Below are 22,627 nucleotides of genomic sequence, written 5' to 3'. Positions count from 1 at the left end.
AAGGTATCTTGTACTGACCTCCACACAATAGACATCACATGGCAGTGATCCAGAGAAGAGACAGCTAAGAACCCTAAGATGCTTTCCTTCTTGCCGCGAGAATCTTTATAGGTCCGTACTTCACGTAGTATGCATGCGCATCTTTCATAATTCTCATATTTGGAAATGCATTAACATTGGGACATGATGGAGACACATGTTCGATTAGCACGGTTTTGTAATAAAATTATTACATACAAAAGAATTTTAGCATTTTTACACACAATGCCAATTCTTTATGTAATTTTCTTCAGACAAAACTTGTAAAACAGACATGATACATCATTAATCATGTGAGATTTTACAGCTTGTTAGTAACAACTAGAAGACTTTTGTGCGATGCTGCAAATAATATAAGATTCTCCAAAGATTTGAAAAACCATAATTCTTAGGCAGAGAAAGCAACATAATTGCTATCATTGGTTACTAACAGGGGGGAAAAAAAAATATTGCAACACTTGCAGGCGCAAACTTGACTTGTTTGTCTGTTTGCTTACTTGGGAAATGGAGTAAAACCAGGTTAAAAATAGCTTGGTATGTTTAATTTAACATTTCTTATCCCCAAGGTAAAATACTTTCTATATATATATATATATATAGAGAGAGAGAGAGAGAGAGAGGACGATATCAGGATAGCAGAACAATGACATTAGTTTTGTCATAGTTTTGTGATTTGTATTCTGATGACACTTCAGCAGATGACTTGAAATATTCATAATTAAAGACATCATAATTGCCCTTACCTGTTGTACTGTCTATAGCAATTAAATACATATTAAACGTTTCTAATCAATATATGTAGTTCCTTAGATTGTATTATCCAAAATATAATCTAAGAAACTGAGGTCATAATGAACACTTCAAAATCTGAATATGACTACACATCCATTCATAATTAATGATTATTTTAATTCCTTAACTCCAAATGCAATACAGTTTCAGCCTTGTTTTTCCAATATGTGTGTGCATGAGCTCATCTGTGCAGATGTGACTACATGCATGAATGTTCATATTCTATTTACATGCGTGTGTGTGAGGGTGAACTGAAAAGTTCTTGGGCTAACAATGAAAAAACAAATTTATAATTTCAAAATTATTTTTATTTTTCAACATAATCTCCCTTAAGACTAATACATATAATCCAGTGATGCTCCAGCACCATTATCCCATCCGTGTAGTCATTCTCACAAGATCTGCAAAATACCCCTCTACAGCTGCAATCACTTCTTGATTCAAACAAAAATGCTGACCATCAAGGAAGAGTTTTAGTTTTGGGAAGAGATGGAAGTCAGAGGGAGCCAAATCTGAGAAATAGGGTGTTGTTCCAACAATTCATAGTGCAGATCCCTTAATTTTCTCATTGCCAAAACACTTTTCTGAGCATGTGCATTGTCCTGATGAAAGATGATTTTTTTCTTCTGCAAACCAGGTCTTTTCTCACGAATTTCTAGTCTGGTTGAAAGATCGGAATAAAATTCCTGGTTATTGTTTTATCCTTTTCAAGATAATTAATAAACAAAATGCCTTTAGCATCCCAAACTACCGATGCCATGACCTTTCCTGCTGATAGAACCGATTTGTCTTCTTTGGTGCTAAACAATCGGCTTCTGTCCACTGTTTTGACTGCTCTTTGGATTCTGGTGTATAATGTTCAAATTTGTTCCCCACAAGTTGAATCCAAGTCTCATCCATAGTAATAAATCGATGCACAAAATCAGTTTTATTCTTGTTAAAATGCTCCAAGCACTGTTCAGAGATTTTCATAAGGATGCATTTTTGATCTACTGCAAACAAGCACAAAACACATCTTGTGCAAAGCTTTTTCATTTGCAATTCTTCATGCAAAATATAGCCTACACATTCTTTTGAAATGCCTATAGTCTCAGCAATTTCATGTACTTTGACTTGCCGGTCATCCAATACCATATTCTGCACTTGATCAATGATTTCTGGTGTCGTTACACTTTTTGGACATCCTTCACGTGGATCATCTTCAAGGCTGGTACGGCCATGTTTAAACTTGGCAGCCCATTTCTTAATTGTCAAAAATGAAGGAAAAGAGTGCCCATAAACTTTTATGAACTTTGAATGAATTTGTTTTGCCATTAAACCTTCTTTGTTAAAGAATTTTATAACTGCACAATATTAAATTTTATCCATTTCAAGGGATAAAGATAACACTTTTGCTTGAGACCGCTGTATAAAACAAAATACTTGATAGAATGACTTGCAGTTTCACATGGATGCTTATAACAGATGTACTAACTTAGAAAAAAAAAAATCTTGCCGATACTGTTACCATCTATGGTCTAGGCCAAGAACCTTTCAGACCACCCTCTGTCGAAAATAGAAAAAACTAGTAGTGCCACCTGTTGTATGTTTTTGTTGTCGAAAGCGGCAACCTTCATTAGTGTTGTGTCAACTGTTTATGACATTTGTTTCATTAGAAGCTGAGTCATATTGCCAAGAGTGACTGTGTTTTGATGAACAGTCAGAAAATGAGTTTCCAACAGAGTGAGACAACCCGAAACCATTCGTAAGATTGATTGAGGATGAATTGGGGATTCCAAAATCAACTGTGCACAACATTTTGACCAAGAGTTTGTGCCTTCGTATATTGAATTCGCAATTTGTTCCCCACAAGTTGACCGACGATCAAAAATCGAATTGATCACTGCAAGGACCTTATTAAAACTACTCGTAAGGAATCAAACCTCCTTAAAACGATCGTTACTGGTGACGAAATGTGGTGTTTTGATTATGAGCCCGAAACAAAGCACCAGAGTACTGAGTGGAGACCACCAGAAGATGAGCATCCAAAAAAAAGTCACTCGGAGAAGTCAAAAGTAAAAACAATGCTGATTTCTTTTGATTCCAAGAGCATTTTCCACAAAGAATTCATTCTGCCTGGCCAAATGGTCAATGATGAGTTTTATCTCGATATTTTGAAGCAATTGATAGCGAGAATTCATCGTGTACAGCATGAATATCTTGATGCAGGCAGCTAGTCACTTTTGCACAATATTGCACCATCTCATCGTTCGAACATTGTTAGACAGTTTTTGAGCAAAAACCAATTTGTGTGTTGGATCACTTGCCGTATTCACCCGATTTAGCAGCCTGTGGCTTCTTTTTCTCCCTCTGACTTCATTTGCCGATGAAAGGAAAGTGATACGACAGTATTGAAAATGTTCACGCTGCAGTAACCACGACACTCAGTAGTATCCCAAAAAACGATATAAAAACTCATTTAACAAATTAATTGACCATGCCAAACACTATTGAAGCTGATGGAGAGTATATTGATAAATGATTTGAATAATTATAATTAGCCTGTGTTTTACTTTCTATGAAAAGTCCAGTTTCGTTTTGGACAGAGGGTGTATAACACAATAGAGAGAGAGAAAATTCTGGGAGCCTTTGAAAAGTGCATTAGATCCTAAACATCTAAATATCATCCCAAGTATCAACTTGTCTGAATACATCCTAGCCATCATTAGCCAAACCTGTGCATGGAATGCATAAACATACGTAATGTATTTTATACAATACAACATACAATTAGAAATATTTTAAAATAATATTAGTCTCTTCTATGACACATAACAGGTGTCACCTTTTTTTAGTCTTTACTGTTTTGTCTACTAGTTTATATATTTACACCTGAAGAAATCCTGTGGAATTAAGATGAAGCATAGTTAATTAAAAATTGTTAATTAAAATAAATGTTATCTTATTCAGATGTTCTGCCTTATAAACTCTTAGTTTATATATATGTATATTTAGAATTAATAATTATACTGACTAGAACCCGAGGAATATAATAAAAACTAACGAATCACAACTAGTTTCATCGGAGTTCCGACTTCTTCAGGTGAGTAAGAAATAACTAAAAACTTACAAAAACTAATCCGGTAAAAAAATGGGCTTTTCAGTTTAACACAAAAGAGTTAGAAGAATAGCAACAGTCATGTTTGAATTAGAGACTGCGTGGCATTATTAGCATGAGTTGATGTTGTGTGATAGCTGATTTTAGAGTGCCAGTATTGGATTACTGTGTTGGATTCTGATTATGTAGAGATTAGAGTAATTATTATTTGCTTCAGAATCCAACATGATCTTCCATCACAAAGGCTAGACTTGTAAATAATATTTAATGTAAACAACTTATTTTACAATTTAATATTCATATAACTACTTTAATTTTGTCTAATATCTAATTATTTCATCAAAGATATATGTATTAATAATGAAAATACTGTATTAAATATTATTAAGTTTATTTTATTTATTGCTATATTAATATAAGAATCTATATTTGATATTTTAACTGCGCATTAATTGAAATGTAAATATTCTTTATTTAATTCTATTTGTAGAAATTTAACGTTATGCAATAGCTCAAATTTATTATATTTTGTTTAGTTGTCATGGAAACACATGTAATTAAGCGAGCACGAGAATTGGAACACAATGTGAGGAGAAGGTTTATTGAAAAGAGTTTTAGATCACAAGAATAATTTAGGTGGGAAAAACGGATATAAAAAGGAAGAACGCTGAAATTATTTATTAGAGATTTATAAGAGAGAGATTGGCATTAGGTTGGAATCGGAGCATTCGAAAATCACAGTGCAATAATAGCGAGTCGACAAGTCACTCAAGCAGCTAAATAAAGTCTACTAGTCGAGAGGCGGTTAGCTAATAAGCTCTAGAATAACAATTATAGCTACGGAAAACAGCTGAGTGACTACTAAATAGACTAGCAATACTTGAGTTGAGATTTAATTTCAGGGCCGACCTTTCAAGGACACACGGAAACTTGAAGCATAGCACGAAGTAACTAGAGAATAATTAGAGGCAACAAAGTTGAGTTTAATGATAGCGGTGTTAAGAATTGTGGTACCTAAAGGATTAAATTGATGTCGAAGGAGTAGGCAACTGTGCATATTAAACTTCAAGTTAAGGAATTATTGTGTGTTACCTTAGTACAAGAGTTGTTAGTAGAACTGAATTAGTTAAGTGATGTCAAATGTAGTGCAAGCGGTTTGATCTATGCAAAAACTTTTGATTGTGTGTATTGTGACCGTTAATTAATCCAGTTATTTCTAAGAAGATTTTTTTTTTAAATGAGTGCCGTTAATTGATTAAAGTGTATACAGTTACAAAAAGTGTTCACACATAAGTATATGAAGAAGGAAAATTGTCGGTAAGAATATTCCAACCATTAATATTCCTATGCAGAGATATGAGTGTGTTTCTTCCTAGAATATCCCTATACTAACAGTAACTGTTGCAGAGGTTAGCTGAAGCATAGATTTAAAAGTGTAAGCTTGTGAAAAAGTATTGCCACCAATAAATTGTATTTGAAACTAAAAAAACTATGAGATGTTAATGTGAATGATCATTAAAGAATTTTTTGACATTAAGTTTTAAGTGAACTGTGTGAAGACTGTATTTCAGATAACTGACCATTGTCTGAGTTTGTATGATTGTACTTATGAGAGAAGCTAAAATGTTTGTGGTATCTTAATTACTGATTTGAAGTTAAGTGTAAAATTTGTGATTTTTAAATTAAATGTTTGTTTTTGTTAATCAAAAGTTGTATTTTGCCTGAATCTCTTTTACTGCACCATTCATAAGATATTCGAACCAAAGCGGGTAAATTAAGTAAGTTAAATATTGTCGGCCATTATATGTAATATTAACATCTAAAAGGAGAGATAGTTGTGAGTTGGTTTATCTTCAATTCTTGAACTAATTCAGATATAAAGTGGCGCAGTCTTTAAATATAAATTTTCTTTATATTTGAATTAGAAATGAACTAGCAACCTTCTATTTTGTTTAAGAACATCGTAGTGACTAACATGTTGGATCCAAAGTAAAGATTGACAAGAAGTAGGATCCAACAACTGTGCTATGGGAATCAGGCAAATTGTAACTTTGATTGCTGTTCATGTGTGAAGGATCCAGGACTATTTCTTTAGATTCTACAATGCATCTTTCGAACTCATCATTGCATATATACAAATTGGTCGTGTGATCCCAATTGATTTGGTGTTGATGCTCTTCAAGATTAGAGTTGGCAGAGAAAAGAACATGACTGGAGAGGGCGCTCGCTCGGGTTCTTTTGTAGAAGATGTCACGTCTGTGTTCCTCAAGAGGTAGTGAAATAGATTTATCTGTCTGACCGAAATAAGATCTACACAGTCGTACACAACTTTATAAACACCTGGAAAATGTAGCTGGTTGTGTTTTGGGCGGCTCAGAAAGGAACAAAGCTTTGGTAGAGTGGTATAGTTGGTTTTTATGTTGAATTTTGCACACTAATAATGCCACGTGATCTCTAATTCAAATATGACTGTTGCTGTTCTTCTAACTCTTTTGTGTTAAATTGAAAAGCCCATTTTTTTGCCGTATTAATTTTTGTAAGTTTTTAGTTATTTCTTATTCACCTAAAGAAGTTGGAACTCCGATGAAACTAGTTGATTCATTCAAGTTTTTTTATTATACTCCTTGGGTTCTAGTCAGTATAATTATCAATTCTAAATGTATACATCCCGAGTCAACTCTAATAACAACATATATATATATATTTTTTATCTACGTTCTTACAATAAATCTTTTTCCAAGCTGGCAATTTTGAGGATGGACAGGAGAAGCAAAAAGGTAAGAAGAGAAAAAGGATTTCTTTTCTTTCTTGTAATATTCATCACTGTGATGTTATTTCAACATATATGCATTTTGTTTTTTGTCTTCACTTGTCTGACCTGCACTACTACTACTTCCGATTACAATTGTTAAGACTGTACATTTTTGTTATTTGACAAAGGCTAACACTTTTTCTTTCTTTTATAATGTTTTGTACACTTTCTTCATATTCATACTCATAAGGGTGACATTGTGATGAGTTTGAGTAAAAGAGGGAATGATGTTGAGTGAGCAGGAGGTATTTCAGGAATTATTATTATTTTAATGTCACTCCTTCACATGAAAGGTTGTAAGACATATATCATAGTGCCATATGTGGATATGCAGTCAAGGAAAAAGTACAAACCTGTTGGTATGTTTGTTGATCAACTAATGGTTATGGTCTTTAGGGTAAACTGTGTGAAAAAGACTGTTCCAGAATACATAGGTAGAAGGTATGAAGGAGGATGAGAAATTGGTTTGGTATTATTATTACTATTGCATGTGCAACTCCACGAAGTCCCTAGACTCATCAAGGAAGGCCCTGAACATTATACAGAGCACTTCCCAATATTTGTATAATATTTATCATACTTTTGAACTCATTCACAGTCATGGCACCCACAGAAGACTGGCAACCTATTCCATTCATGCATTCATTACTCTCCAACCAAAATATCTAGTCCTGACACCATTGCTAACCACACTGAGTTAATTTCCAAGGATGATCCTAGTTCTCCCAACACCAGACCTTTTCTGAAACATTTCCTTGGAATGATCCTATAAAAACCTTTCAGTAAACTGGGAAATCGACAGAGCCAGAGATTTAAGAGTGTTAGTGGATAGGAGTTAAAGTTTAGAGGTCACATTGCAAAAGTAGCTAAATATTATGATGAAGCACATTGGATTTTTTGGTTTCTGAAGAGGTACTCTGACGAGCCGATTATTATTATACCTTTTTATTGAGCCTTGGTAAGACTCCATCTTGGCTATTGCATGCAGATCTGGCCACCTGGATTTTTTGGCAATGAGGAAGAGGAGGTGGGGGGAGAAGATCCAGAGGTGAGTGACCAAGTTGGTAACATGTCAATGGAATGAGCCTTATGAGGACAGGTTGGCGATTTGTTGGTTACAGAAATTGGTTGACAGGCAGAAAAGGGTTGACATGATTGAGGCCTACAAATTACTGAAGGATTTTTACAAGATTAATACAGAGGAAATTTTTACAAACAAGTCTGGTTGTGGGAGAACTAGAGGCCATTCTTGGAAACTGAGCAAGAGTAGTTAGCAAGGGTGTTAGAACTAGATTTTTAGCTTAGAGAGAGTGGTGAATGAGTGGAATGGTTTGCCAGAGAGTGTTGTGGGTGCCATGACTGTAAATGAGTTCAAAGCAAAGTATGATATGCAGCACAAATCTTGGATAGTTCTTGTCATGATGCTTAGGGCCTCCCTTGATGAGTCTAAGGACTCCATGAACTAGCCCATAATAATAATAATTTGTCTCAATCATACACCCTTTTTCTGCTTATCAACTAATTTCTGTGATCCACAAATCTTAAATTTGCCCTCATAAGGTGAATCCATAAGACCTGGCACCATCTTGACCACTTGCCTCTGGATCCTCTCCACTTCTTCCTTATCCCCAAAAAATCCTGGTGACTAAATTTGTGCACAGTAATCATGATGAAGTTTTATCATGGTCCTGTAAAGATGTATAATAAACTCCTTATCTTTGCTCGTGAGAGTGTCATTCAGTAACCTAGTAATCTGATGAGCTGTTTTATCCACTTTCATAATAAGTCCTTTAAATTTCATTTCCTTATCCACTACTCCTAAATCTCTGTCTATATCAATTTCCTGCAGTAAAGTTCCATCAGTATGGTACACATCAGGTAAACATGGCTCTACCAATCAACCAACTGCAAAGGTTGGTTGATTGGTAGAGCCTCTGCTACTGATGGCTCAAGCAAAAAGTTAAGCAAGTTTGAGCGTAGTTAGTAGTTGGATGGGGTTATCGTTCGATACTGTTGTCACACTCTCCCTCAATGCGTCCTTGGACTCCCTGGAGATGTCACATAATAATAATAATAATAATAATTCAACCTTCGTATTGTCCTAGATCTGAATCTCACTGATAAGACCTCATTAAAGGTCAAAACCACTGTGACTTAAACCTCATCATATAATGATGCACTTGCTAATACAGTGGCTACAATTTCAAACAGTTTTTAGAGAAATGTCAACCTGTTTTTATTACTCATTGTTTTTTCCAAAAAGGTCTTGTATATTTAATTGCTTCACACACAAACTTTGAACTCCTACTGCTCTCTCATCAAATATATTTGCTGAAATGTATCAAAATATTCGCTGAATTGTATCAAGTATAATGACAGTTCTGGCAGGTGAGAGAAGGGGGGGAATACATGTGTGCAAAATGCAGGCAACGGGAGCAACTTGGTGAATTAGAGAATACTATAATTAACCTAGTTGAGACTATAACTGACCTCGTTGAGTCAGAGACAGGAGATTCTCCACCTAGAGAGATGAGTGGTATGATAGAGGGCGAGAAAAATATGAATAAAATAATGAGAGTGCGGGGTAAGAAAAGGTTGAATGATAGTGAAGTATTTGGAGATAGTCTAAATTGGGAGGATGAATGGCAAATGAGTGGCTGACTTGCAGAGAGAGAGAGAGATAGATGAGCTGAAAGAGCAGGTGGAATGTTTAGGGAATGAGATGAGATGGATGAAAGAAGAGATTAGGCGAATCAGAGTAGGAGTGAGAGAGAGTTATGGGAATGGTAGAAGAGGAAAGAATAGGAACAGTATAAGAGAAGGAATGAGAGAGGTATGGGCATGATAGAAGACAGAATAGGAACAGTAGAAGAGAGGGAATGAGAGAGATTTATTGGAATGGTGGAAGAGGAGAGAATAGGAACAGTAGAAGAGAGGGAATGAGAGAAAGTTATGGGAATGTTTGAAGAAGAGAGAATAGAAACAGTGGAAGAGAGGGAATGAAAGTGAGTTATGGGAATGAGAGAAGAGGAGCAAATGGAAACAGTAGGGGAGAGAGAGAGGGAATGAGAGGAATGCAAGAGAGCACTGGAACCGGGGATAGAGTGATGTCAGGAAGGCAGGTAAGTAGGGGAACACAGAGTGATAGAGAGTGAGGGATGCATGTGAGCAATCGAGGAACAGGGTGGTGAGAGGTGGTGTAATGTATGGGGACTCAATGATCCGGGGTGTTCAAGATAGGATGTGTGAGGAATGTTTGCTTGGAGGAACAATAGAAAGTGTGGCTATGGCATTTAAGAGGGGTGAAAGGGTGGATGAGTAGGAACGAACGACTTGACAGGTAATGTAAATTGGGCAGCAAGAGATATGAGATTCTTGCTTGAGGTTGTGCAAAAGAAGACAGAGAGGAAAGATAGTGTGTGTGTTGCCTAGGTATGGTAGTGAAGAGCTGAGCAAAAGAGCAGTAATATTGAATAACATAATAGCTAGAATGTCTCATAAGAGAGGATTGGAATATGTGGATGCTTGGAGGGTGTTTGAGGACAGATAGGAATTGTATGCGAGAGACTGCTTGCATTTGAATGAGGATGGAAGTTGGCATCTGGAGAGATTGCTGTTCTGAACAAGTCAGTGCATCCCAGGGTGGATGGTAGCAGAGGTGGCGTCTTGTGGGAATGGGTACTTGGGAGAAGGGGGATGACATCAGGTAATGCTGAGCCCAGTAGAGTCTAGAGGGGATAATGCTGGGTATAGAAACAATGGCATTTTTATGCTTTACACCAATGCCAGGAGTATCCGGAATAAAGGAGATGAATTGATGCGTGCTGATAGCATCAGCCTCGCCAAAGATCATTGGTATCACTGAGACGTGGTTGACAGAAGAGGATATAATAACAGGAATAGAAGTAGCTGGGTACAGCATTTTTCAGCAGGATAGGAAGGGAAAGCGTGGTGGTGGAGTACTGCTTATGATAAGTGACGACTCATGTCCTCTAAGAGTGGAGGCTTTGGACGGCAGTGACACTAAGGATTTTGAAAGCATATGGTCTGAGGTTGAGGTAGGCAGAACAGGATATTTAGTGGAGTGTTGCTACTGACCATTTAGCACAGAATGTGGGGGCCAGGAGATGTTTAGACAGTTGAGCTTGGCAAGTGCAAGAAGAATGATTATTATGAGAGATCTTAACTACAGCAGTATAAATTAGGGGAGGAAGATGCATGTAGCAATAAGGAAATGGAATTTCTAGAATTCTTGAGGGACAAATGTCTTAGCAACATGTAATAGAGGGAACAAGAGGTTCAAGAGTTTTGGATTTGGTAATAGCATCAGAAGAGTTGATAATAACTGAGATGACATCTCTCTCACCAGTTGGAGAGAGTGACCATGTGGTTTTGACTTGGAAGATGAATAGACATGCAGGAATATCAAAGAGACAGGAATGTATGTGAAATTATGAGGTGATTATAATAATCTTAGATGTCAACTTGGGGAAGTTTCATGGAGGGAGGAATTGGTGGGATGGGATATCATTAGTGCTTGGGAAATTGTGAAAGAATATTTGTTAGCAGCAATAGTAAGTTGTATTCCACGAGTGAAGAAGAGGACACAATTTGGAGTAAATGGATGGCAAACAATATTAAACAGGAACTGCATGCGAAAAAGAGGCTATGGAAGAGATATAAGGAGACAGGTGAAGAGCAGATGCATGAAGAATATAAGATACATGCCAGGAGAGTGACTAGTATGGCAAGGAAGGCAAAACTTGAATATGAGAAGAGATTTTCCCTACGATCCAAAGAAAATCCTAGGGAATTTTTTAGCTATGTGACAAGTAGGAGGAGAAATGACTATGGAAGATTGACATTGTGGGATAAAAATGGAAACAGAGTGACTGATGCTGCGGACATAGTGGAATTGTTCAATGAACACTTTTTTGGAGCATTTCATCCTGGAGGAGAAAATTTTAATACTAGAGGGATAGGGAAGGTTCAAGGTTTAGAAGTACGGGAGGAGAGTGTGTTCCAGATGCCGAGTACTCTGGATGTCAGTAAAACTGTGGGACTGGATGGTATTTCACCACGAGTTTTGAGAGAATGTGCTAAAGAACTGACAGCTCCTTTGACTTGGCTTTTCAATGAAAGTCTGGCTACAGAAAAGGTGCCCAGGGAATGGAAGGATGGAAGGTAAGATACTGCCATTGCCTAAGGGTAGTAACAGACTGGAAGTGTCTAATTATAGGCCAGTTTGTGTATCATCAGTAGTTGTTAAGATCTTGGAGATATTAGTGGGGGACCGTATACAGCATTGGGCAGATGAGGGTAATGTTATCAGTGAGAGTCAACATGGATTTGTGAAGGGGTACTCTTGTTTTAGTAATATGTAGCCTTTTATAATAAAGTTACAAGAGCAGTAGATGAGGGAAAGGCATATACTGCCGTTTTCTTGGATTTAGCGAAGGCATTTGACAGAGTGCCACGTGATAAGCTGATATTTAAGTTGCAGCACATGGGTCTGGATGTAAGGTTGGTCAACTGGATTCAGGATTGACTGTCCGATAGATATCAGAGAGTTGTGTATGGTGGAGCAAGTTCAAGGAGGCAGAGGGTTACAAGTGGGGTCCCACAGGGCTCAGTACTGGGACCTGTACTGTTTATCCTTTATATCAATGACATTATCTGTGGATTGCAAGGGGGGTAGTCAGTTGTTTGCAGATGATGTGAAGCTGGGAAGGGTTATTAGTAATAGTGCAGATATGGTAGCCTTGCAAGAGGATTTGAATATGCTAGACAGATGATCAAATGAATGAGGGTATCAGTTTAATGCAGCAAAATATAAGGTCTTGAGGTTTGGGACACATCGATGGGATGCTGCATACTCTATTGGAGGATCTATACTGGAGGAAGTAGGAGAATCAAGAGATCTGGGGTTGATGATTGATAGAAACCTGAAATTTAGGGGATATATTGCGATGGTGGTGAAGGTAACAGAGGATTGCTGCAATAATGAAAAGGACACTGACCAGCAGAGATAAAAGAGTTATCATTGTGTTGTATAAGTCTCTGATCAGACCACACTTAGACTATTGTTCATATATTTGGTTCTCAGGATTTGAAGGGGATAAATTAACTGTGGAAAGGGTAAAAAGGTGGAGAACAGAGATGGTTTCAGGACTATGCAATGTTAGTTATGATGATTGGCTGTGGGAATGTGGACTGCAGAGTTTGGTGGATAGGAGAGGTGATACGATTGAGACTTTTAAGCTGTTGAGTGGTGGTTACAGGGTTGACGCTAGGGAGTTCTTTCTCTTAGTTGAACAGCGTGAAGGAATGATGACAAGGGAGCCATCCCTGGATGTTACGAAAGGAAACTGTGAGCAAGAGGGTGAGGAGTGGTTTCTTTGCATGGAGGGTGATTGAACCATGGAATGCATTGCCTGATAGAGTGGTGAGAGAGAGAGAGAACGGTCAATGAGTTTAAGGAATGGTATGATAGACTTTGTGTTTTCTAAGAGGGACCTCCCATGATGAGTCGTGATAGACTTTGTGTTTTCTTTGAATTCCATTGTATTGTATTGTAAAGACTATTTATATAAAAAATTGTAGTTTCTTGCATTTCTTCAAGGTATTATCTGTGCTTTATTTTCAGTTTACTCATAGTTGTTAGTACAATAGCACATTTAAGGGATACATTTACATTGGTGTAGTCTTCATGATTGTTATCATCATCAAATTCCAAACATATATCCTCACGAGGATGCTTATCATAAATATAGTAGTATCATAAGTTATCCTCAGGAGGATAAGTTACGATACTACTACATGAAAAGCTACATTATTACAAACTTCCTATGAGCAATTTTCTTCCAGATTAACCTGTTATCTATCAACATTCCAATATTATTAGATCTTATATGTCTGTCTTCTAAGGCACTTTTTACTATATCAATCCACCTATATCTTGGTCTTCCTCTGGGTTTTTTTCCTGCCAACCTGGCAGAGAATACTTGTTTTGCTAATATTTCCTCTACCATTTTGTTTGAGTGACCACACCACCTGAGATTAGCTCTACTAACATATTCCTGAATGCTAACAGTGTCAAGATCTTTCCTAATAGCTTTGTTTTTCTTATAAACACTGCCATTGATGTTATCCGTTCAGTCTCCTAATCTTTCTCAGGACTCTCACATCTGTGGTCTTTAATCTTTGATCAAGAGTTTTATTTCCAACCCAGCTCTCAAACCCATAAGTTAAAATTGGTTTGACACGGTCTTGTATACAGCTAGTTTAGTGTTTTGACTAATCTCTCTCTCTCTCTCTCTCTCTCTCTCTCTCTCTGTTATTCCATATAAATTTATTTGGTTGTCCTTGTACCATACCAGCTTTGCTAATTCTGCTGTCAATTTCCAAATTTAATAACCTATCTTTAATAAAAATTCTGCATAAAGAGCTAAAACGTTTTACTTTTATAATTTCCCCATTCAGGATGCAGTTGATGTTTTAAATGTATCTGCCTATTTTCATTGTCTTTGTATTTTTAATGCTGATTTTCTTACCAAATTTATTATATCAGTTATTCGATTTAGTTAGGGAATCCTGCAAACTTGTCTTGGATTTATTTAAAAGTATAACATCATCGAAAAGCACTTGAAACCCTGGGAACTGAGAAACCATATATTGAAACACTAAAACATATTTACAATAATGCAACTTCTGTAATTAAATTATATAAAAACAGTGAAAAGTTCCCAATACAAAAAGGCATCCGGCAAGGCGACACCATATCTCCCAAATTATTTACAGCTGCACTAGAGGAAGTCTTTAGAAGCCTTGATTGGGAAACAAAAGGAATAAACATAAATGGAGAAAGGCTGCATCATCTGAAATTTGCAGATGATATTGTCCTGATAGCAGATAATTTTGAAGATCTGGAAGAAAGGCTAAATCAGCTAAATGAAGCCTCCAGAGAAATTGGATTAAAAATAAATAGAGACAAAACAAAAATAATGATGAATAAATACATAAACCATAGAACTATCAAAGTTGAAAACCATAAAATAAAACAAGTTACTTCATAAGTATATTTTGGCCAATTGTTATCCTTTGAGGAGTGCCAAAGAAAAGAGTTTGAATGAAGAATTCACCTTGGATGGATGGCTTATGGGAAAATGAGAGACATATTCAGAAGTAACATCCCTATGAGTCTAAAAAGGAAAGCTTTTGACCAGTGCATACTTCCTGTCCTAACATATGGAGGAGAAACATGGACTTTAACAGAAGCCCTAAACAAAAAGCTGAAAACAACACAACATCGCATGGAAAGAAGTATGCTAAAAATAATATTAAGAGATAGGAAGACAAATATCTGGATAAGATCTCAAACAGGTGTCATGGATATTTCCATTAAACAGGCTAAGTGGAGATGGGCTGGCCATATTGCCAGATGCAGTGACGGGAGATGGACTAGAAAAACAAGAGAGTGGAGACCAATGGATGGAGCAAGACAAAGAGGAAGACTGAGAAGAAGGTGGAGAGATGAACTGGAACAAATTGCAGGAGTGAGATGGATGGGAGAAGCAGAAAACCGAGTGATCTGGAAAATCATGGGAGAGACCTTCGTCCTGCAGTGGACAGAACCAGAAGGTTGAAGAAGATGATAACATCATGTGCATTAAGTAAACAGCTGAGATTAACATCTCCAGTTTTGATATCAGCTTTAATAACACTTTCCTTCATAATGCGATTCATATAGGTGATGAATAACAATGGAAATAATGTGCACCCTTGTCACACACCTCATTTAATATGAAACCATCTTCCTGTATCCTTATTCTAACTGCTGATTTACAACTCAAATAGAGATTATGTATTGCTTGGTATAATATCCCATTCACATTTTCATCATTTTCCTGATACATAAATACAGATCCTTGTTATATTCCAATGATTTCTTAACTATTTGTCTTAAAGTGAAAATCTGATCCTGACAATGTCTGTTTGGCTTTAATCCAGCTTGTTCTTCTCCAAGTTTCTCCTCCACAATTTTTCTTAGCGATTTCTCAAGAACGCTAAACACCATTTCTTAGGAACACTCAGTAGAGAAATTCCTCTGTAATTTTTAAATTCAACTTTATCCCCCCCCCTTTTTTTTTTATAGTTAGGTACAATGTGTGCTCTACTCCAATCATCTGGAATTCGACCCTCTAACCATGCCTTCTGAATTATGCAGTGTAGCCACTGTAAAACTTTTACACCTCCATATTTTAGCATTTCTAGTTGAATATCATCTATTCCTGCTGCGTTTCCACATTTCAGTTTTGTGGTTGCTTTTTCTACTTCAAGTACAATGTGTATTCCAGATTGCTGAAAACACTCAACATTCCTGTTGAGTGTTTTATACCATCATGCTGTCACTGATTGTTTCATATTTTCAATCTTTCAAATGAATTACTCTGCATATCAAGAATATCGTTATCCTCATTTTTCATGTCACCTTCATCATCTCTGATTCCTCTTTCAGTACTCTTTTCTCCATTTCTGAGCTTTTTCAATAGCTTGCAGAATATTTTACCATCTTCCTGATATTTATTTTCAATGTTTTTACTAAAGTCTCCCCATGACTTTCTTTAGCTAATTTTATGCATTGCTTTGCTTTCTTACATTTTTCTCTGTATTCCCTGAGAACACAAGCTGATTTACTTGCCAGAAAACTTTTAATATGCTTTCTTCTTTTTCTTAATTGCCTCTTTATCTTCTTGAGTCCACCATGGAGTTCTGATTTTCTATACTTGCAGATTACCTCACCACATTCCTCTCTGACCGAATCAGTCAAAGTTTTCTTTTGGGTTTGCCACTGAATCTCCAAGGTTTGGTTCTTGTTTTCAAACTCTCAGGTTTTCTTGAATAATGTTTGTGTATTTGAGTGTCCAGCTCACATCTGATAGCTGTTCATCTTCGATTCATTTCAAAACTTTTTTACACACCCTTCTTTTCAATATGAAGTTTAATTTTATCCTGCTGAACACTAAATGGTGACACTTTCTATTGCAAATCCTCTGTATACCCTTGTGTCCTGAACAAGTGAGAAAACATCACTCTCAACCAATAACATAATCAATAAGACTTTTCTTATTCCTTGCTTCTTCTCTCATTGAATTTATGCATTTTTATGTTGGAACCGGGTGTAAGTAATAACTAGTTCATATCCTGAGCAGAAATCCAACTACATATTTTTCTAAAACATTTCCATATGTCTTTTAATCATTTTTTACTCTGCTCTTTAGATCTCAAATATGGACCAATCCTTCCTTTTTTGTTGTGTCAGCTATCTTCTGTAATGCAACGGAAAATTCTTCCACTTCTTCCTTATTAGAACCTTCTATGGGACCATAAGCACAAATAAGTTTCATTGTCCAGTTCTCCATTCTGATATTAGCTCACATCACTCTACTTATTATTGCCTGTTTCATGATTGTTTTAAAAACAAAACACCAGTTTTTACAGAAGAATATAAATTTGTGTGTCTGACTGTTGGCAGTGAAATAAATGAAAATTGATCTAGATAGATAAATAAAAAACAAAAAGAAAAAACAATGTTTAATGTATCCCTGATTTTTGTAAGAAGAATTATGATGATGTGCTAGTTATGCAATATTATTATTATCATGTGACATCTCCAGGGAGTCCAAAGACTCATCAAGGGAGGGAACCCACTCTACAACTCTCCGCCTCCACCACTTGATCCACCAACTACAACAAATCACAGCTACACGAACGTCAACTGCTTACTACCACCACTAATATTTTCACAGGCAATCGCAAACATCTATGCCCATGGGTGAGGTTCGAACCCACAGGCTTTTGGCTGGAGAGTGATACGCTAACCATGTGGCCAACCTGGCCAGCAATATAAAACATTGTTTAAGAATTCTTGACTATTTAAAAATTAACTTCTAAAAGCTAGGTTGGCTTCAGTTCATAAAACAGAATGAGGCATAGTTACTACCATCTGTTGTTGGTGTCATAATTTGGAATTACTTCACATTTCAAAAACAACTGCAAGATGCATAATTATTATTATTATATGGGTACCTCCATGGAGTCTGAAGACTCATCGCTGGAGACCCAATCTATCCACACAATATCATACCTTTCCTTGAACTGATTAACAAACAAAGCACTCACAACTGACTCTGGCATACCATTCCACTCATTCACCACTCTCCAAGCAAAAAATCTAGTCCTCATGCCCCCTACTGACCACACCTTTATTCAACTTCCAGGGATAAACCCTTGTTCTGGTCCCTCTAGCCAACTGCTGAAACATTTCCCCTGCATCTATCCTATAAAATACTTTAAGCAACTTAAATGTTTCTATCATATCCCCTCTTTATCTCATATCAACCAACTTCTGCAATCCACACATCTTCAATCTGTCCTCATGGGTATTATTCCACAGGCCACTCACCATCTTGGTACTCGCATTTGAATCCTCTTCACTGCTTTTCATCCCACAAGTAAGCCAGTGGACCTGACTTGAGCACAGTAATCCAGATGTGGGTGTATCAATGCCTTATAAAGAGGAATTAAAACTTCCATAAGAAAACATACAAATTGGGTTTAATAGTCGGAGATTTGATACAAAAACTGTTAGCCTACTAGTTTTGCCACTCTAACTGGTGGCTTCGTCCTCAGAAGACAACTTTACACATAACAGCTTAACAAATGAAAACAAGCTAAAGTTACAAATTAATACATAACCAAAGGATGAAAAAAAAAAAAATCAAATTCATAGGAACCATTACATAAATGCGTGGAGCGTGCATGTTAACACTTGGTTAGTCATTATTGAGCAGGTGCGTCCTATAATTAGCTGTGAAGTTGAACTCTGTGTTGAGTGATTTTATTAGCAATTTCCAAATATCACAAAGGATCATCCCTTGATTTCTGCTTAGGCTGCCTCTTGAACAGATAGCTATTGTGGCTTCCTTTATGTTGTGGGTGATTTAGTCCTCTTCTATGTATGGCATAGTACTTTTATCCCATTCATTGTTGTGGTTTGTGGAAAAATGGAAAGCTAAACCAGAATTGTCTTCTCTGTTGTTGTTTATGTCTCCGATGTGCTCATTTTGTCTTATTTCTAAACTTCTAGAAGTTTGTCTTGTATAATTCAGGCCTCAAGAAATGTTGTATACTCTAGGGTGTTTATTGAAAGCATTCTTGTCATTGGTTGACCGTAACATATTGCAAACTGTCTTTATTGGTTTGAAAGCAACTCGAATGTCATGAGGCCTTAGCAGGTTGTAATGTATTTATCCCAAAATGCAAAACTTTACATTTCCCAACATTAAACCGACACCCATTAACTTTTGCCCATACTGACAGACTCTTTAAATCTTCCTGCAAGCTCTCCACATCGCCTTTATTAACTATTACTCTACCTAATTTCGCATCAATCAGAAAACAACTAAATATTTCCTTTCAGGTTTTTTCCTATATCATTGTTGTACAAATTAAATAGCACTGAGACTTGCACACACACCACTAGCCACCTGTTTTTTGCCTCAATTGTGCCCTCCATACACCACTTTTTTGCTATCTGTCCATCAGCCATCCTCCTATCCACTTAATCAGTGTCATATCCAACCCCATTTGTTCTAATTTGGGTAACAGTATTCCGTGTAGCATTCTATCAAATGCCTTTGAAAAATCGATCCAAATCATCATGTAGCTATTTCCTTTATCCAACTCAACTGTTACTCTATTATAAAAAGTTTGGAAATTACTAAGGCATGACTGACTCTTCACGAAGCGATGTTTACTCTCATACTATTGTTTTCTATCTACTCATTTTGAATTCTCTTTTTTATCAATTTTTCTAGTACTTTTACCACCACACCTGAGATACCAATTTGCATTCTTTCCACCTTGGAACTCTACCAGAGCTAAGACTTAAATTAAACAGCTTAGTCAAAGGCATTGCCAATTCCCTTGCACATTCTCACAAAACTCTAGCTGATATCCCATCTAATCCAACAGCTGTATTTATACTGAGATTCTGCAATATCCTAAGAACCTCTAATTCATCCATGTCTGTTCCCACATTAGTGTCTCTCACATAAGTTGAAGCAGTAACCTCACTAGGAAGATATATGCTTACAAAGTGGTCATTCAGTAACTCAAGACCAAGAGGTTAGATTAATGTTCTCTTACTTGCCACATAACGAAAGAGTTCTTTGGGATTTCCTTTTTCTTGCTTTGCTAAATTCTTCTCATAATCTGATTTTGCTTTCCTTGCCATGCTGGTCACCTTTCTTGCCTGGGCCTTGTACTGTTCATGAGTTTGCTGGTCACTTTCACATAGTACGTATACCTTCCATAGCATTTTCTTTATATATACCCTCCACAGCATTTTCTTCTTCTGCAGCTCATGCTTAATGATATTATTCATCCATCTAACAACCCTCCTTACTCTCAGTGTATAAGTTCATACTGCTTCCTCTAGATGACCCTTAACTATATCCCATGCACTACTAGCAACTTACTCTGCAGTGTTTTATGCTACGGTACAAATTTAAGCATCTTCCAAAGCATGTCATAATCACCTACCTTGTAGTTCTTCAAATACCCCTTCTTGATAAAATATTCCACATGTTTTACAATTGCCAAAGCCAAGACCTTGGTCAATTTCACCATTTGGAGGCAATGTTGTCACCTTTGTTATGGATAGCTCTTCTGATCCTATGACTAGCTCCAATACTCACCCATTCCTAGTCCCCTCCATCACATGCTGCCTTAAATAATGATCCCTCAGCAGGTGTATAAATTCTGTTTCCTTCTTGCCATGTGATCTTCCTTCCTTCCTTCCAGTGTCTATATCTCCATAGTTGAAATGCCCATAATAATCACTTGACCTGTACTCATTGTACTTATTTGGCAATGCATGTCTTCCAGATCTTCTGTGAAACTCCCTGGCCTATAGCAACAACCAACTGTATTGGTGTTACTGGTCTTAATCTCACACCAGATTGCTTCAAATGAACAGCCACCCTCCTGTCTGTCTCCTATTCTTTTTGGTTGCAGTTCATCTGCTGTCATCAGCAGTACCCCCCCATCCTATCTTCTCTATCTTTCCTGAAAATCCTAAACCCTTCATGTTCAATCCCTGTAACTACATCATCTGTTGTTTGCCAAGTCTCACTAATGCCTATAAAGTTTGGCAAGGTTGCACTTACCAATGCCAAGAATTCCTTCCTCTTGTTCCTGATACTTCTGGCATTAGTATATAGAAACAGAAATATCTCTTAATACTGCCATCCACCTTTCCTTTCTGAATTAACTACCCTATTCGATATTTTTGCTTGAGAGACTATATTCCTCAGTTTGTTATTCTCACACTGATGCATACCTCACCTCATGGGTGCTTTAGTATGAACTCACTTGCTTCCATCCTAATTAAGTTTCCCTGAATTTTGCATGTTGCATGCTTGGTGAACAAAGCTCTCTCCGACACCAAAATCATTCAGATGCAGTCCACCCACATTGTACAAATACTTCTTTCCATCATACAGAGACCACATATCCACAAATTCTACATCATACCTTTTGCATGATCTACGTATAGACTCACTGGCTATCAGTGCTCTCCTCCTCAGTTTGCCTCTATCATTGCTGATATCCCATCAGATTCTCTCTCTCTTCAGTTTTGCATCCTCTAACAACTCCTTTACATCCTCCCTCAGAATACTTATCGCCTCTTAAATGATTGGTACCAACCAGGACAATAATTTCCTTCAACTTACCTTTTTGCATCTGGATGGCATTGCTGATATCATGAATTTTTGCTCCCAGGAAATATGATTTTGTCATACTTTCATTAAGTACTCCCCTGATGATTTAGTGTATCTTCATGCAAAACAGTCTATGAAAGAATTATTAACTTAGTAAATAAATTACACTAGTAATATCTTCTTAGGTTGTAAAGAAAGCATTTTTAACACGTTCATTGCCAATCATGCGATATCACGTGATGCGAGTCCTCACCATGCGGCCGATCACGCGTTATCGCGTGGACGTCACTATCAAGTAAAAAAAATTTGGCCACCACATGAAATTCCAATTTTTTGTTTGGCAATGAACGTGTTAATAAATTCGTTAGCCGTCATCGTGTCCAATAAATTACCAGTGACTAATATGTATTATTATCATCATCAAGAGAGCGATCTCGAGGGAGTCGGGTACTCATTGAGGAGACCACATGCTACATGCACCATCTATAATATTTATTCTTAAATTCATTCACACTTCTTGCGCACGCACGCACACGCACACACACATACACACAACATCTAATGGCAGTCTATTCCAGTCTCATACAACCCTATGAGAGAAAAATCTAGTCCTCACCCTCTTCTTAATGACATTCATTCTTAGCTTCCAAGGATGCCTTCTTGTCCTTTCCCCACCTTCCATAAATGAATAATTCCCTAACATGAAATCCTATATTATCCTCTCAGAAGTTTATAAGTCCCAATTATATCGCCCCTCTTTCTCCTGTTTTCTGGTATCTGCAGTCTACAAATTCTCAAATTGTCTTCATAATCAGTATTCCAGAATGCTGATATCATTTTTAACACTCTCCTGTGCACTCTCATCACTGTATTAGAATTATAATGGAAACCAGGAGACCAGACCTGTGCACAATAGTCCAAGTGAGGTCTTATCATGCCTTCTAAAGAGGCAAAATGACATCCTTATCTTTACATGTAAAAGTTCGTTTCAGCATTGCACTTATCTTTGGAGTTGTATTTGCAGTCTCTGCTACATGGTCCATGAACTTCAACTTGCTATCTACTAACACTCCAAGATCCCTAGCCTGATCACAGTTTTTT

The 22,627-nt window shown here is 36.8% G+C and overlaps 1 protein-coding gene across 1 annotated transcript in view; it reads left to right on the top strand.

The window, feature by feature from the left end:
- The window catches only part of Itpr (Inositol 1,4,5,-trisphosphate receptor), a 1,112,489-nt gene that overhangs the window by 396,166 nt on the left and 693,696 nt on the right, over window positions 1-22,627 (top strand). The window lies entirely within an intron of this gene.

Source organism: Typopeltis vanoorti, chromosome 2, assembly GCF_054136105.1.
Source record: "Typopeltis vanoorti isolate ZY-2024b chromosome 2, IOZ_Tvanoo_1.0, whole genome shotgun sequence".
NCBI classification, from domain to species: Eukaryota; Metazoa; Arthropoda; class Arachnida; order Uropygi; family Thelyphonidae; genus Typopeltis; species Typopeltis vanoorti.
This window is presented reverse-complemented; position numbering and strand designations above follow the sequence as displayed.